This window comes from Cnephaeus nilssonii (assembly GCF_951640355.1).
Source record: "Cnephaeus nilssonii genome assembly, chromosome: 16".
Lineage (NCBI taxonomy): Eukaryota > Metazoa > Chordata > Mammalia > Chiroptera > Vespertilionidae > Cnephaeus > Cnephaeus nilssonii.
The window spans coordinates 60,912,527-60,928,957 of NC_137087.1; positions in this window are offsets into that span (position 1 = coordinate 60,912,527).

The following is a 16,431-nucleotide window of genomic DNA, read 5'->3' on the forward strand; positions in this document are numbered from 1 at the left end:
AGCCAGACCTGAATCTGGCTCTAGTTTTGGACATTGAACATTTTAGTTACGTGAGCCAGGTAGTCTGTCTTTGCTTATGCCAGTTTGAGTGAAGTTTTCTCCCAGGGACTTTGCAGCTTAAGTAAAATAGCAAAAGAAGACGCAATGTCAGTCAGAGACACGCATTCCAGTGGCTCATGGCAGGCTACGAGTGGAGTCCTGCCCCCCAGATCCCAGAACTGCCCCACTACTGCCTGTTCCTGTCTCTTACCCCTGGTTCTCTCCCCTCCCTTCAGTAATGCGTGCTACCTGATAGCCTGTCCATACGTTCATTTCGCGCTTATATGAGCCAGTGCCGGCCTCTGTTGCTCAGAACTACAGCCGCCTGATCTAACACGGACGTGGTCAGTGGGGACGGGTTTCTGCCGTCTCAGGCTGCAGGGCCTGGGGCCTGAGTCGCCTGGCCCGTCTCAGACCGATCCTCCGCCTCACTGTGGACAGAGCGCAAAGACAGACAGCTGGGTGAGAGCGTCCTGTTGCAGCCGATTTCATTGATGTACATTTAAAAACACACAGCGCCCCATGTTTACAGATGCCGGTGTAGGAAAATCACTAACATGGGCCAGGACGGCGCTCAGCAAATGCGTGTCAGTGGCTACCTGTGGGGAGGGCAGGAGGGTGAGGGGCAGCCAAAGGTAAATGAACCCCCACCCCAGCTCTCAGGCCCCGGGTGCTTGGCTGAGATCCCGGCTGGGCCCCTAGTGGGGGCCTGGGGGGATGCGGACGGGAACCCCGGGATCCGGCAGGTCACAGAATCGCAGCCGACTGCCGGTCAGGCCACCACAAACCAGAGGCAGAGTCTCATCCCGGAGGACGGAGCCTGGGGCGGCCGGGGAGGAGATGACCGCGGGAGGGTGGGCCTGGCGAGGGGCAGGAGCTGGAACAGGGCTCTGGCGCATGACCGTGGTCTGAAGGTCACCACAGTCTGCAGATGGGTTTGCGGAAGCGTACACGCACGGGCGTGGAGCTTACGGGTTATTCTCTGTCTTGGTTTTAACATTTCAAAAACAAAAACCAAGGAAAATAAAACAATGTGAAACAGACCTAAAAAGACAAAGGAGAAAATGACCCCCCAGAATCTCATCACGCAGCCGTAAAGGACCGCTCCAGCGTCCTAGGCAGCTCCTGCCTGGGCTACAGAGAGGGGTGTCCTCCTCTCGGAGGGAGCAGCGGGGACGGAGGTCGCGTGAGCAGCGCTGGTGGGTCACCATTTGTGCAGTGGGCTCTTTCTTTGGAAACAGGTCTGTGTGACCTTGGAGGGAACAAAAATAAAGACAGCGAACACGAAGGCATGTTCACTGTGTTCTGAATGCTCCCCGTCCGCCAGCTCATTCAGTCCTCACAGCTCCAGGAAGTCGGGGGCTGTTACGAATTCCCATTTTACAGATGAGACAACTGAGGCCCAGGGAGATGAACGGCTTGCCCAGGGTTACATGGCAGAGGTTTCTATTCAGGTTTCCAAACTGGAGAGTCCGGCTCCAGAGGATTTCCTGAGGTCACCGCACAGGACTGCCTCTGGGACAGCTCACCGCTGCTGTAGCCGCCACGTGTGGCCCCGGCTCCTCCGTCCGCACAGCGCACAGCGGGGGAGGTGGTCAGCAGTGACCCTGTGGGGCAGGTGACGCAGAGAGGAGCTGTGTCGCCCAGGTCACGCTGCCGAAGGGACAGGCGTGGACGACTCAGACCCCCCTTCCTCTGCCTGACCAGGAGGGCCCGGGGCCAGGGCTCTCGGGGCTGGCCCTCGCTGTCCGCGCCATTCAGCCAGCCTGTTCCTGTCGCTTGAGGAATTTCCCACGCTGAGCGCTGAGCCAGGCAGCCAGGAAGCCCTTTATTCCCTTCCACAGGCTCCTCGCTCAGAGGGTGGCACAGCCCACTCCTGCCAGCCACCCCCGTGCCAGCCAGTTCATCTGAGTCCAACTTGGGGCGTCCAACCAATGAATCGCAAATTTAATAATTAAAGAATAATTAATTACACCTGAAACTTCTCACTGGGGGGCACAATTAGCCTCTGGCACCTTTAGAACGAGTTGCCAGTGACTAATTGTGCCCTCAAGGAAGCATTTGTAAGTACAATTAATTGTGTGCAAAATTGAACCCATGAATACTTGGGAACATAAAATTTATTCCCACAAAAAGAGTTTGTTCAAAATCCAGGCCCTTATTTTAAAAAAGCCCTGGGGTGGGCTCTCCCGCGCTCTCCAGATGTGCCAGGCCTCGGCGGGAGGCCACCGTCCCCCTGCGTGGGAGTCACCCCAGCCTAGAGGGAGCCCCAGGCAGCCACACACCAGCCACTGGGCCAGTTGCCTCCTAACACAGACGTGGGAATGCGAGAGCTCGAAGGACTGACCAAGAGCCCACGGGCCACTTCTCAGTCAGAGTCAGAGTCGCCCGAACTGGAGGACAGGCCGGGTCTTCTTGGTCTCGCCCTCACCTTCTGAAAGCACCTGCCATGGGCCGGGCTGGTTGGCTCTGCAGGGCAGCCCGTGGGGGAGGGTGCGGAGGGTGGGGGCGGACTGGACTGCTCTGGCCACACGACTCCCTTACTCAGAGCTTCGGTGACCCCCCCCCGCCCCCCCAGGGCCCAGAGAGGCAGTCTGGCTCCTCGGGGATTCTCCAAGGAACACAGGAACTGCTTGACTTCGTCCTTTTTAAAAAAATATTTTTTATTGATTTCAGAGAGGAAGGGAGAAGGAGGGAAACATCAGTGATGAGAGAGAATCATCAATTGGCTGCCTCCTGCACGCCCCACACTAAGGATCATGCCTGCAACCTGGGCATGTGCCCTGACCAGGAATTGAACTGTGACCTCCTGGTTCATAGGTCGACGCTCAACCACTGAGCCACGCTGGCTGGGCCATCCTTTTTTTATTATAAAAGTAATGTGTACATTTTTCATGTAAAAATTACATAAACTCAACAATGAGAGTCACTTGGTAACTCCCCCCATGTCACCTCCCAGTGTGTGCCATAATCCCTTGGGGAATTCCTCCTCCTCCTCCTCCTCCTCCTCCTCCTCCTCCTCCTCCTCCTCCTCCTCCTCCTTCTCCTCCTCCTCCTCCTCCTCCTTCTTCCTCTTCTTCCTCTTCTTCTTCCTCCTTCTTCTTCCTCCTTCTTCTTCTCCTTCTCCTCCTTCTCGTTCTCCTTCTCCTTTTCTCCTCCTCCTCCTTCTTCTTCTTCCTTACCTCTCGTCACCTGGTGTGTGCATCTCAGGGAATGGAGACAAACACACAGAAATGCACAAGTCGGCCCGATGCAGTGCCCAGCGATGACCTGTTCACATCTTGGTACAGAGCTTCCCTTCTCTGTTCTACGCACACATGCCTGATTTATTGCAAAATTGGGATCACGCTATAGTAATTCTAAATTCTAATTTGCCTTTTTAACTTAATACGTCATGATCATTGTCAGTGCCACTAGACATTCCTACCTGAGGAGATTCTTACTGGCTGCACAGGGCTCACTGGGCAGTGAGGGTCATCCACTTGCCCTGCGGCTGCGCTGGGCACGGGCGGCGGCTGGCTGGCTGCTGACGGCGCTGTGACAGCCACGTGTGCCGCGTCCCCGAGAGCGGCTGGGGAAACCTCTCCAGAAGCGGATTCCTCGCCAAAGGACACAAACATGTTTCAGACTTTTAAAAGCGTTTATTTTGCCTTTACTTGTGCTTACGAACATACAACATTTCGTTTAAATGGTTTAAATTTACCATCGCAGCCATTTGACGTGCAGAGTTCGGCGGTGGGAGTAGGTGCACGTTGTGAAACAGATCGCTAGGTTTTCATCTGGCAAAACTGGAAACGCCACGCCCATTAAACACTAGTTCTCCCCCTCCAGCCCTTGGCAACCCCTTTGTGCTTGGTGTTTGGGTGATTTGGCTGTTGGGGGCCTGGTGTGAGGGGAGGCCTACAGTGTTTGCGCTTGTGTGACTGACTGCACTCAGCAGAACGACCGCGAGGCCCGTGTGCGGTCTCACGCCCCGGGAGGCAGCTACCTCCCAGCCCGGCCCAGGCCCGCTCTCCCTGTGGGCACCCCAGAGATGGCGGGTGGAGGGCGCCAGGCCCCCCGAGTTCTTCAGGTCACTCAGGGACGCGGTACCAGGCAGGGCCCTGAGGAAGAGCCACCGCCGAGTTTGCTGTGGCCACAAACCCGCTGTGTGTTTATTTCGGTGCCAGCCCATCGCGGGGAAGCGTGGCGCTGCGGGGAAACGCATGCAGAGTGTAACCTGCGCACGCAGGGCCTGGGTCTCAGCTGGTCCCAGGGGGAGACAGCGCATTCCGAGGAGGGTCAGTCGAGGAGGGTTTAGTGATAGAAATGGGAGCGCATGGAAACCCAGGGGTAGTGTGGACCCTGGACTGGCCGGCAGCAGGAAGGACAGAAGTTACTAGAAGCCAGGAAGAGACCTGGCGTGTCCGAAGGAAGGCTGAGAGCGGTGGCACTGGCGTGCGCTCCCGCACGGACAGACCTTGAGGACGTCACACCGGGGGAAAGGGCCAGACGGAGCCGCCTGCTGTGGAGTCCGTGTCTCGGGAACGTCCAGGGCAGGCAAATCCTAGACTCGGGGAGCAGATCAGTGGCCGCCCACGCAGGGGGAACGAGGAAGGGGCAGTGACTGCTAATGGGGTCCAGGTGTCTTTTTGGGGTGATTAAAAACGTTCTGGAATTAGTGTTGATCATTGTACAACTCTAATTCATATAGTCAATACTATAAACTGCGGAAATGGTGAACTTGAGAGTGGTGACATTTACGGTACGTGAACCATATTCTGACAGATTTACAAAGGGGGTGGGGGGTGGCCTTTGGTGAAAGGCAGCCCAAGGCGCCCCGTGGTGACGGTGGGAGGCAGTGGAGGAAGGTGGGGAAACCAGGGGGAGGTACCCTGACCTCGTCCTCGCCTCCCTCCCTGTAGCTGACTATGGCTCCCCATTGACCCAACCCACTGGCAGCGAACAGGCAGTGCATGCCGGTGCAGTCTACACGGCCTGCCTCCCGGAGCGGGTGGGGAGGGTGCGGAGTGGGCCCGAGGGGGAGGAAGGCGTCTGAACACCGAAGGAGAGGGAAATGAGCGTATGTGTGCAAGATGGCCCCGGAGTAGAGTTTATCAGGTACGTCCCGTAAGGAACTCAGGCCGCCCCCGTTAGCTCAGCTTTGGGTGTGAGCTTCCCAGGCTCACGCACAGAGAGGAAGCTCCACCAGAAAGGTGTGTGGTTCCCACGGGGTGAAAACAGCTCAAGAGGAAGGCGGTCAGCAAAGGACGGACAGTGGGACGCGCTGTTCACTCTGTTGCTGTTGTGCTGGGAAGGATGCAAGGGGCAAAGAATTTGCTGCTCTCCTCTGCCGTCAGGAGACTCACAAAGACGGCCCTCCCGCCTCCCCTGGTGGCTGCTCTGTCCCCAGAAGTCCTCTCCATACCACAAAGCGCAGATCGCCACACGGGCAGGAAGGCGGCCTAACACACTTGTCCATGGCTCCATCCTGGGCTCAGACCGCTTGCATTTGAACCCCTATGGTATGGACTTAGTCACTCTGTGCCTCAGTTTCTCAGTCTGTGGAATGGGAACAATTAAAGTCCACCCCTCATCAGGTGGTTGGGAAGCTGAAATGAAATGATGCCCGGCCACGACTCCGTGCTGTTCCTGCCCCTGAGAAAGGCTTTGTGAATGTCTAGGTTGACCACGATGATGACACAGGAGTTGCACAACCTGCTCAGTTTTACGGGGGAGGGGGAGGGGGAGGGGGAGGAGGCCCAGAGAAGTGTGAGATTTCTCCAAAACCACGTGGTCGGAAGAGAGAACCCACCTCCAGTCCAAGGCGTTACGTGATGCTCTGTGGTGTCTCCTGGTGGCCCATGTGCTCTGTGGACAATGAGACAGCAAGGCCTCATCCAGACCCCAGTCTGTGCTGTGCCTGCGGCGGGCACTCAGTAAGCTCGTGGCGTGAACGCGCGGGGTTTTGTTACCACGGAGGGAACACCAGGAGCTTTGTGAGGACAGGGCCTGTGCCCAATTCTTCTTTGTTTATGGCTGGCACAGGAGCCTGGCATAAATTAAGTGCTTAATAAATACTTTATGTGCATTAATTATTAACATCTGAGGCTGTGTGTAAACAAGGACGTGGGAAAAGCCCAGCTGGGATTAGGACCTGTATCAGAAGTTCAAGTCTCGGCCCACTTACCGAAGGGCCGCGTGAAAACATGGCCGCAACCCACCCCTGTAATGACAAAGACGTGAAAATGCCATGTAAGGTGACACGTGAACCGGTCCCAGAGGTGCCAGTGGCCTTCGGCCTGAGCTTGCTTCTGCCAGTTTATCCAAGGACAGTCAAGCCCTGAGCCCAACAGTTAGGCATGAGTTTTGAATAAATTCCCCTTTCTGTCCGCAGGGGGTAGGATCGTGTCCCCTCCCACCCACACCTCATTGATGTCAAGGCTCAACTCCTGGCACCTGTAACTGCGCCTCACTTGAGAATAGGGTCTCAGCGGATGTCATCGAGATGAGGTCGTACTGGATTGGGGTGGCCCTGACCCAATGTCTGGGTGCTTATGAGAACGAAAAACAGAGACCCAGTCACAGACACAGGGAGACGAGGCAGAGATGGAGTGGCGCGCCTACGAGCCGGGTGCTGCCAGCGAGGGCCGATGCCACCAGGAGAGGCGAGGAGGGACCCTCCCTGGGCCTTCGGGGGGAGCTGGCCTGCCACGCGGGCTGTCAGAACCCTGTGGTTGTGAAGAATGGAGAGTGGACGTAGTGCATCCTTCCACACATCCCTCCCAGCGCCTGCCGCTTTCTGCCCAGGGGCGTGTCTGCAGGGGTGAGGCAGCCAGGCTCAGCGAGCTCCCCGGGGCCAGGCGCTGGCCCAGGTGCGTGGGTCATTTAGCTCAGCGACTCCTGCCACTCATCCTTTGGGCTCAGAGCTCACCTAGGCATTCAGTGCGTTTATGGAGCACCCACCCTGAGACCGTCCTAGCTCAGCTTCCCTGTGAGGCAGCCTCGGACGAGGTCTTGGGTGCCGAGGGCTTATTTGGGGGGTGACCGGGAAGCAGCGGGGAGGGTGTGAGGAGGGGGATGGGGACTCTGAGGAGGGTACAGAACACATTCAGGACTGCATGTCCAGGAGCCGGAGCCCAGACATTCCCCAGCACTCCTGTCCCCAGTGAGGACCATGGCTATGGGAATGCCCCTCCCCCCCCAAATGTTGGGCTGCACCTGAGTGCAGGTGAATGGGATGCCGTAGTGGGGGGGAAGCTGGGGACGAATCCAGGAAGTCGTGCATCAGTGCGTGAGGTGTGCTGCACCCCATCATCCACCTCCTCTGCTACTGAAGTCAGAGGGGGGCCAAATAGATTTGGGGAGATGGGACCAGCTACATAATGTTCGGGGCCCAGTGCAAAATGAAAATGGAGGCGCCTGATTTAAAAATTACTAGGAAATTCAAGATGACAACCATAGAGCATTAAACCAAGCAGAGGACCCTTCTTTATTTTTAAAAAAAAGTTTTACTGATTGATTGGGGGGAGGAGAAAGAGCGAGAGGGAGTAAGGGAGGGAGGGGGGGGGGAGAGAGAGAGAGAGAGAGAGAGATTTGTTGTTCCACTTATTTATGCATTCATTGGTTGACTTTTGTATGTGCCCTGACCGGAGATCGAACGCACAACCTTGGTGTGTGGGAATAATGCTCTAACCAGCCAGCCCCTGGCCAGGGCCCAGAGAGCCCCCTGAGCACAGGCCTGCGCAGCTGCTCAGACTGCAGCCTGAGGCCAGCGTGGTGGGGAGCCCCGTGGCATCTGCTCACAGGCTACTGTGTGCCAGGGACGGTGTGAGTGCTTTCCTCGGCACTGATGGGTAGTGGTTTGTGCCATGCCTTACATCAGGCACATGAAATCCTGCTCCTCCGTGGGAAGGAGCTTAGACAAATGCACCTGACGTCCTAGCCCAGGAGCCCCTAAAGCCACCCTGGTCTGACACCTGCGAGCTGAAGGCCATCTTGAGCGCGAACCTTACAACCTGCAGTTGTGTGCAGAGGCCTCCAGGCCACCCCCAGCGCTGCAGAAGCGGCGTCGTGGCTTTTCCGACGGCCCTCTGCAACACCAGGACGCCATGCCCCTCTCCTTTGGCCGAGACTGAACCGAAGCAACACGGGTTTCTCCGCCTTGCCGATCTCACTCTGCCACACTGCCACCAGCCGTTATCATCATCTCCTGTCATTGAGAAACGGTTCACATGCAACCGAATAGTCTCTGCAGGCCCCCGAGAGCCACAGGCCCTGGTCCAGGCCCCGGACACTGAAGTCCTGGCTCTCAGCTGGACACACCCTCGAGTTCAAAGGGAAGCAGGAAGATGGCCCAGTGCCGACTCGGAGAGGCCAGCAGACCAAGTGGAGCGTGTGAACCCCAACTGGGACCTGGGTCAAAGGCAATCTACAAAAGATGTTTTGAGACAATTGGGAAAATTTGAAAATGGTCTGGGAATTGGACCGCGCTTCTCGAACCATCTGTGGTGAGGGCCCAGTGTTGGCTCTTGTTTTTCAGTGTTCCTAAGACTGAGGCTTGTGTAAACTGTAGTCAAATAGAATTGCTTGCGAAGTATATAAAATGCAAGCCCAGAATCTTTATTATTTTGAATTTATCTTTATTGTTGAAAGTATTACAGATGTCCCCCCTTTTCCCCCATTAACCCCCTTCACCACATTCCTGTCCCCCCTCCCCCCACCCAGGCCTTCACCACACTATTGTCTGAGTCCATGGGTTATGCATATATGCATAAAAGTTCTCTGCCCCCGCACACCCCCCGCGGAAATACGCCAGTGTTGCGTGCTTCAGTGTCTCTGATTCTCTTCTGTTCATCTGTTTGTTTTGCTCATTGGATTCCACACAGGAGTGAGATCATGTGATACTTGTCTTTCTCTGACTGGCTTATTTCGCTTAGCATGATGCTCTCCTGGTCCCTCCATGCTGTCTCACAGGGTAAGAGATCCTGCTTTCTTACTGCTGCCTAGTACTCCCTGGTGTCAATGCCCCACAGTTTGTTTGTTTTAATCCACTCATCTATTGCTGGGCACTTGGGCTGTTTCCAGATCTCGGCTATTGTAAATCATGCTGCTATGAACATAGGGGTGCATCCATCCTTTCTGATGGGTGTTTCAGGCTTCTTAGGATGTATTCCTCGAAGTGGGATCACTGGGTCAGATGACAGATCCATTTTTAATTTTTTGAGGAAACTCCACACTGTTTTCCACAGCGGTTGTACCGGTCTGCATTCCCACCAGCGGTGTGCTAGGGTTCCCTTTTCCCCACATCCTCGCCGGCACTTGTTCATAACACTTACTGTTAAACGTCAGGGTCGGAAATGAGTCTGCGGGTCGCAATGGAGGCGCCTCAGAGCTGGCTCCCGCTCTCAGCGCTCGCTGGGTCGGCCGCACGTGGGCTAGCACTGCGCCGGCGGCCCCTGCTTGGCGAGGTCCTGTGGGTTTTCACAGTGAGGCGAGCTGTTAGGTTTTCGTGGTGGGAGACCTTTCTTCCCAGGGCGTGCTTACGTCTTTCGGGGTCAAACATCAGGATGTCTGCAACCTGCTCTTAAATGGTTCAAAAAAAGCGTCTGAGTAGAAAGAAAAAAAGAGCTAAAGCAAGGTGATAAAATGTGAATAAAGGGTCCCAGGAGGGAGCAGGCCTGTGAGGGCTCATTGTGCATTAAAGCAGCGTTCCTACAGAGCTGAGCAATCTTGAAGTGAAGCGTTGGGACAGGGGGAAAACTAGCGGCCACCACCTCATTTCTTCCCGGCACAAATGCAACGGGAGGCCACGTCTCCGGAGAGGCAGGGCCGGGGCAGGCGCACTCACCGGCCACCCCCAGGGAGCAGGCAGGACGCGGAGCCGGGAGGGCCCAGCAGGCCCTGCACCTGTGTCCACCTGGGCTCCGTGCCTCCGGCAGGTGACCCAGCCTTGCAGCCTCAGCATCTTCATGGGAAACGCGAGGGCATCCCGCTGACGTGACATGGTGATGCTCTCCTGGATGGGAAGTGCGTCATGGGGGGGCCGGGGGGGGGGGAGAGGCAGGCCTGGGCTCCCTGGCCAGCCGCCCTGAGGAACACGGGCCTTATTTGTGTATTTTCAGGGACAAGATGGAGGAGAGGTTGTTTTCAAGTAGAGAGTCCCCTGCGGGGCCAGGCTTACTGCAGTCAGCTCTGTGCGCCGGTGACTGAGCACCCGAAGCCGGTTCTAGCTGGAGCTGAGTCATGTCCTGTGATGGTGAAACTCTGTCCAGTGCAGCGGTCCCGGTGTCCGGTGTCCGTTTCCAGCGGTGTCTCCTGTGGCCATCCCCACCGGGGCCCTGCAGTGGCCCTGCCGTGGCCGGCGGTGGGCTGTCACTCCAGGGCCCTCTGTGACTCGGTGATAGTCACAATTGCTAACGCATCTGAAGGCCTGCGTGTCACAGGCCTGCCCGGCTGTAGGAAAAGGAACATTCCAGGGGCAGGCCCAACGCTGGGCCTGTGAGGAGATGGCCTCCCAGGAGGCCAGGGGACATTTCCGGTCCATGTTGGCTCCGGACTGACCCGATGAGCCGCTCCTGGAGAATTCTGGGCTTTCCCTTCTGTGTTCTGTGCGCAGACCAAGCATGTTCTATCTAATATTTAAGTTTGTCTCCCAGGGCGTGAAGCACCGTGAGCTGGGAGGTTTGAAGAGCCATCCTGCACACTGGGCCTGCCCCTGGCTGGCTGAGGCCTGAGGCGGGATGTGTGATCAGGACTGGCTGCCTCCTTGCGGGCCAGTGCGAGATGGAGACGCAAGGCCCGCTCAGAACGGTCAGGGTTTGAGACAGCGGAGCACACGCCCAGCGAGGGCCTTCTGAGAGCAGGGCTCAGGGGCTGCGGCATCCTTTGCTGGCCCTGCCCCTCACCTGCAGAGCGTCCCCTCTCACAGCTGGGCCCTCCCCCGATGGTGGCGAGGACTGAGTGAGGCAGTACCTGGGCCGGTGCCGTTTCCCTGCGGTCCTCGTTCCCGGAGGAGAACGCAGCCGAGGCCCTGTCTGTCCCAGGCCCCGCCTGGCCGGGAGCGGAGCAGGCCTCCCGGTGCTGGTGGCGTGGTTGCAGATCAGCATGTTTGTTTATTTCCCCCATATGTTACGCTGCAGACCAGCATGCTTGTTTTGGTTTTCTTAGGCCTCGAGTCACTGTTTTTCAAAGGATTTAGGCAGAGTGTGAGTGAGTGTGTGTGTGTGTGTGTGTGTGTGTGTGTGTGTGAGTGTGTGTGTGTGAGTGTGTGTGTGTGTGTGTGTGTGTGTGTGTGTGTGTGTGTTTAACTGAAAACTGAAACGGATGGGCTTAAACCCAGTGCCAATTAAATCCCGAGGCGGCATCAACCACTCGCATCTGCACCCTCCCGGCTCGGGCGTGAGCGAGCCCAGGGCGTTTGAGCGCAGAGTTGGAAAGGGCCACAGCCTCTGTGAAGGCCACACGGAGCCACTGATGAGAAGTCATCCTGAATCACGTTGTGGTGACATCATGGCCCCGCGAGCACAGCTGTTCCACGAGGAGTGCGGCAGGTTCCCTCTCCGCCCCACGCAGCCAGCCGCAGGCAGGGCCGGTTCTGAGGTGAGCTGAGCTGAAGGACAGAGAAAGGTGGGCGACAAGGCAGTCAAGTCCCACTCCCGCAACCCTCAAGTGCACACAACTAGTCCACTTTACTGCTCAGAACACGCTCCCCTGTTACCTAGGGCCACTATCATTTTTGCCAGCCGTTGGTTCCTGGAAAGGAAACAGGAGAGAGAGGGAACAGGGGACCGGGGCCTCAGTCAGAGGCCTGATTACGGCCCGGGAGGCTAGCTGTGGGTCCCCGGGTGGTCACAGCCCCAGGTCTGAGAGGCACAGAGCGGGGAGAACCATGCCCTCCTGCTACACCGGAGCAAAGCAGGGCCTTACAAACGCAGCACTTCACTGGGGCTCTGGGTGTTTTTAAAACCATGTTTGTTTTTAAATAATTTTTAAATTTATAGCTAAGTTGTTAGAACTCGCATATAGCCATCTCCCCAGTTCACCAGTTTTTAATGTTTTGCCACATTTGCTTTTTGTACATGTTATTTTTTTTCTAAACTCTTTGTTGCATACATCATTTCCTGTGCCCCTTTATTTTTATAAATTATACAAATAATATAACAAAGTATAGGTTTAAAAAATCTTTTAAAGATAACCCCAAATCCTACCTCCCTAATACTAATATGTTCAATTAAAATGACATTACTCTTTGTAAACAGTTTGCATATACAGCTTTTATGCAGCTTGAACCTCTCGAAATACAGTAACTGGGTGATCCATCCATCCATCCATCCTTCCATCCACCTAGCCTTCATCGTCCATCCACCCATGCATCCAAGAAATACTTAACCAAGCACCTCCTACAATCCAAGGTCCTACAAAACAGCTCAAACGGTCACACGTTTTCATGGTTACAAAATGTGATAACTGCCATCGAGGGCAACTCTTGTCCCATCAAAAAAGTCCCTTGCCCTAAGTCAGAGATGTTGATATGACTGGGATTTTTATGATTTATTAATAAGTTTTCACTCCCCAAAAAAGTATTTTAGGTGGTTATAGTAAAAACATATGTACAAGCCTACAGTTAACCAAAAAAGTCGAAATGGGAACCAAACACGCCTTCCAGTGGTTTCTCAGGCCAGTTTCCTCCAGTCCAGGAAGTGACCTTCTGTCACCTGAGTATCCTCACCAAGCCAGAAGAGTTCACGGAGCTTATTTTCAGTAATTTGTATTATCAGGACAATTGGTATTTCGTTTTCCAGGTGTAAACTACATGAAAACATTTAATATGCCTTTTCCAATAACACAAACCACTCCTCTCCCACAGTCCCTTTGCATGGAGGAAGTACATGTTGCTTCCTGGACTGTGACGATAGGCTGTCCACATACATGTGACTTTGAGCTTCCTAGCAGCCAAGGCAACAAGGAATCATGGTTTACCCAGTTTAAATGATCTGTTCAAAGCAAGCCATTAGCTCTTCAAGAGATGCACCTTATTGTCTTGTGAAGGAGTGTAGAGCAGAGGGCTGAGGGAGCATCTAGACCAACTCTTATGCCGTGTGTGTGTGTGTGTGTGTGTGTGTGTGTGTGTGTTGGGGGGGGGGGGGGCTGGCCGAGATAAGTGACTGGACCGGTGTCCTGTGGTAGGAGTGCTCCCCTATGTTGTGGCCTGGATGGAACCCATGGCTTCTTGGGGGACGTAGACAGCACCTGAAAGGAGAAGTACTGTGCATCCATGAGGGAGGTGGCCCTGGGGAGGAACTTGGGGGGGGCGGGGTTCTTTGCAGGATAAGGCAGCATCTTAGAGAGGCAGCTGTGCCAGGTCCGCAGAGAAATGGCTGGGCCCCCCGGAACAAGCCCTGGCCCTCTCTGTGCTGAGTGTTACACCTGTGCCAGTTACCCTGCCCTCCACGGCAGTACTGGGGCTCCCTGGGCCAGACCCCACAACTGGAGAGCTAGGGCCTCACCCCCAGAGCCTTGGGGTAGGAAAACATCCCGTCTGAATCCCAAATTCTAGAACCCAGAAGGAGACAAACTCCTTGAAAAGGGGAAGCTATCACTTTGATAAGGAGTTTGAACTGGATGCGCCGGGACCCGTGAACAGAGGCTGGTGACGCCAGGCCGTCCTCACTGGCAGCATCGCGTGGAAATGGAGACTCCCGGGCAGAGAGCTGAGCTCCCCAGAAGAAAGAGGAACCTCTGTCCCAGTGCGGCCCCTTCAGACGCCCCCACTGAGGAAGCCCGGGTCACCAGCGGCCCCCAGCAGGTGGGAATGCGGTGGCCAGACTGGTCTGCGTAACTCAGACCATCGGGAGAAAGTGATGGGCATCTTCTACAGGAAGTCAAGGGCAGCCTTTCTGAACTCTGAATTATTTCTTCTTCCTCAGGATGAAAGTAACATGCGGAAGGATGTTACTTCTCAGGAACCAGTCATTTGTTTTCTGCTTTCTCATTATCACAGCTTTTTGTTGGTGTTCTGAATCCATCCTCAGGAGCTTAAAATCCACCATGTCATACCCATCTGTGTCTTTAAAAATTCGTTTAATGTTTAATTCTCTCCTTTAAAGATTAGATTGAAGGCTTGTTATTAAAGAACAAACTTTCAATAAGAAGATGCTAAAAATTTATTCCAGAAGTAACTAACTTTACCTTTTCTGAACTAATAATGCAGATATGTAAATGCAAACAGAAGCCCTTCTTGAAATGGGGGAGGGGGCATGTCGGAATCAGACAGGAAGGAGTCCAGCCCCAGCTACTCACTGGCCAGCAGGGTGACCCTGGGGAAGTCGCATTAAGTGGCCTCACGTTCCCTCATCTGTAACATGGGGATAATGCCAGCATCTCTCTTCAGGGACTGCTGGGAGGATAAAGATGGTGTCAGGGGCTTAGCCCAGCACCAGGACCTCGTGAGCTGGGGACAGTCATTGGTTGCTACTGTTACTTTTATGACTCTTTTTTGTGTCTGTCACAGTTGGGACAGGCCAGATGGGAGGTCACGGAGAAGACTGAAAACGGGCATTTCAGCACAGAGGTAAGAATCAGTGAAAGGCATTTATTCTGTAAACCAACTGACAGGTATTTTAAAACAAAGTATGTTGTCTTTATCTTAATTTCCCTCATTACAAGTTACCTTTATTTTTTTAATGTTTGTTATCTATTACTTGTATTTTAAAAAATACATTTTTATTGATTTCAGAGAGGAAGGGAAAGGGTGAGAGCGAGAAACATCAATGATGAGAATCATTGATCGGCTGCCTCCTGCACGACCCACACTGGGGATCGAACCCACAACCCAGGCCTATGCCCTGACCGGGAATCGAACCCTGATCTTCTGGTTCTTAGGTCGATGCTCAACCACTGAGCCACGCCGGCTGGGCCAAATTACCTTTATATATAGTAATAAATGTGAACTGAAAAGTGTGTAAGACAAAACCTACTTTGCAGCACGTGGTAGTGCTGTGGTAAAACATACGTACCACTGACCGTTTCCTCCGGTTTTAAGTGTGCAGTCCTGTGGCATCGAGCACATTCACAGCAGGTGCAGCCTCCACCACGCCCCGTTTCCAGAGCTGCTTCGCCACCCGAACGGAATCTCTGCGCCCATTGAACAGCCTCCTCCCTCTCCCTCCCTCCCCCAGCGCCCCGTCACCTCTGTTCCACTGTGCCTGTCTGCATGTCCCATTTGTCCTTCTGTGTCTGGTTATTTCACCTCCTGCAATGTCCTCAAGGTGCATCCGCGTTCTCACAGGTGTCGGCATTCCCTTCCTTTTCAAGGCTGGATCGTGCTCCACTGTCTACACCACCTGTGTTTCCACCTCTTGGCCACTGTGAACAATGCCATGAACACTGTATGTACGTGCACATATTGGAGAGCCTGGGCTCCATTCTTTTACGTATACACCTGGATTGGAATTCCTGGGTCACATAGTACTTCTGTGTGCCTTTCTGAGGAACCTCCATACGGCTTTCCACAGCAGCTGCACCAATTTACATTCTCACCAGCAAGCCACAAGTTTTCAGATTTCTCCACATCCCTCCCAACGCTTGTTATTTTGGGTTTTTTTTTCTTGATTTCTTAAATTTAATAACAGCCATCCCAATGGACATGAAGTAGGTATCTACCATGGTTTTGATTTGCATTTGCCTAAGGATTGGTGATGCTGATTGTTGGTCATTTTTGTGCATCTTTCTTTGAGAAATGTCTATTCCACTCTTTGCCCACTTTGGAATTGGGCTGTTGTTTTGGAGCATCTTTTTTAAAACACACAATTGTAGTTTAAAGTAATTCACATATTGGGGCCAAATGGGCTTAATATTTTAAAATACAGGGTGCCGCCCTGGCTGCGTGACTCCGTTGGTGAGAGCGTCGTCCGGTACACCGAAAGGTTTGGGTCCCATTCCTGGTCAGGGCACATACCTAGGTCTCGGGTTCTATCCCGTCGGGCGTGTATGGGAGGCAACCAATGGATGCTTCTCTCTCATTGATGCTTCTCTCTCTCTCTAAAAATCAATAAAACATATCCTCAGGTGAGGATTAAAAAAAATACAGGGTGTCAAGTTGAAAAAATAAATAATTTTTGGCTCTGAGGACGCTTCCTTTATAATATTCTCAACACAGAGAACATAGTATTTTCTAAGTTAGGTCGAGTTCATAGTAGACATTCAAGTTGAATAAGTTATAGAAGAAAATCAGCTGACTTTTTGTGGTTTCTGGGTGAGAATAAAGGGCCACTCAGAACCAAAGGTTATCTGTGAAGTAAGGAAGCAGAAAATCTTTATTTATAGTTATTATGGTTATAGTTTATGCCAAGATCTATCTTAGGCGCCACGACCTTGCGGCAAAACTGCTGGAGATGATGTTTTGGGGATACA